Source organism: Sinocyclocheilus anshuiensis, unplaced genomic scaffold, assembly GCF_001515605.1.
Source record: "Sinocyclocheilus anshuiensis isolate Anshui unplaced genomic scaffold, SAMN03320099.WGS_v1.1 scaffold1868, whole genome shotgun sequence".
NCBI lineage: Eukaryota > Metazoa > Chordata > Actinopteri > Cypriniformes > Cyprinidae > Sinocyclocheilus > Sinocyclocheilus anshuiensis.
The window spans coordinates 5,482-6,673 of record NW_015558639.1 but is presented as its reverse complement, the minus strand read 5'-3'; the positions used below and the strand labels follow the sequence as shown (position 1 = coordinate 6,673).

Here is a 1,192-nt window from a genome sequence, read left to right as displayed (position 1 = left end):
TAACTTAACATGATCTCAAAACAACACTGGATGATTACAAAGACAATATTTACAAATTTATGCAGACTAAATCCTTTAAATAGGTAATTGCATAAATCGTTGCTTAATTTTCTCAGTCCTCCCCCAAAAACAGAGATTACTGATGTAATGCATAATTTGTTAGTTTAAAGGGAACATTGCTTATTGCAGATGACTTGAAAGATGACAGTAATATTGTTATAATTTGTACATTTGTGCAAACAGGTTTAATGGCTGTTGTTCATTTTTTTTTAAAGGGATGAAAAACACTGCATACTAAAAGCCTTTTTGAGATATTATGACCTATAGAAGAACCGCATCTATTTGAAATAAAAATCTTTTGTAACAACGTAAAAGTCATTACTGTCACTTTTAATCAGTTTAATGCTAAATAAATATTCATTTCTTAAAAAAATAAATAAACCTGACCTCAAACCTTCATATAATTGCTGATCTGATATGGGATATCGCACAGGGCTATGCACCGCCTCCTAAGAATGGTGTGGAGCAAAAAAGACCCGGCAGACCGCTGAACATCACGTCGCTGGTCAGGTTGTCATCCGCTGTACCCAATCAGATAGTAGTCACGTGGGCACCTGAAATAGGAAAGGTATGTGAAGTCCCGTTATACCTGTTACTTCATCCATTCAGATTTTAACATTGCTTTAGCCTTTTCTATATACTAAGCATGTATATGTACTTCCTTCTTGTTTTCTTCAGACATACTCCATGTCAGTTTACTTGGTGCGGCAGCTGACCTCTCCACTGTTGCTACAGAGATTAAGAATGAAGGGGATCAGAAACCCTGACCATTCCAGAGCTTTAAGTAAGGCAACACTTCCCTCTTTGATAAAGGAGGAAAAAAAGATACCCATGAAATCTTAATTGTAAATATGAATATGATCCATCAAACTCGACAGTTCTCTGGTCTTATTTTTTTTGTTGTCATTTACTAAATCTACCCTCTCTTCACTATTGTAACAGTTAAAGAAAAACTCACGGCAGACCCTGACAGTGAAATCGCCACAACTAGTTTACGAGTCTCACTCATGTGCCCAGTAAGTTACAGCTGACTCATGAATGTCAGTTTAAATAACAGTTTTTAGTTTTTGTTTAGCGTGCTGATGTAATATGGTAAAGAAATAGTTTTGTCTGACACCTCCCCCCCACCACC

The 1,192-nt window shown here is 36.2% G+C and overlaps 1 long non-coding RNA gene across 1 annotated transcript; it reads left to right on the top strand.

The window, feature by feature from the left end:
* The first annotated feature begins 468 nt into the window (after window positions 1-468).
* Window positions 469-1,081, top strand: LOC107680889 (uncharacterized). The gene is made up of 3 exons (XR_001633201.1): window positions 469-628; window positions 739-844; window positions 1,003-1,081. It is a non-coding gene; the product is annotated as an uncharacterized LOC107680889 (long non-coding RNA).
* The last annotated feature ends 111 nt before the right edge of the window (window positions 1,082-1,192 follow it).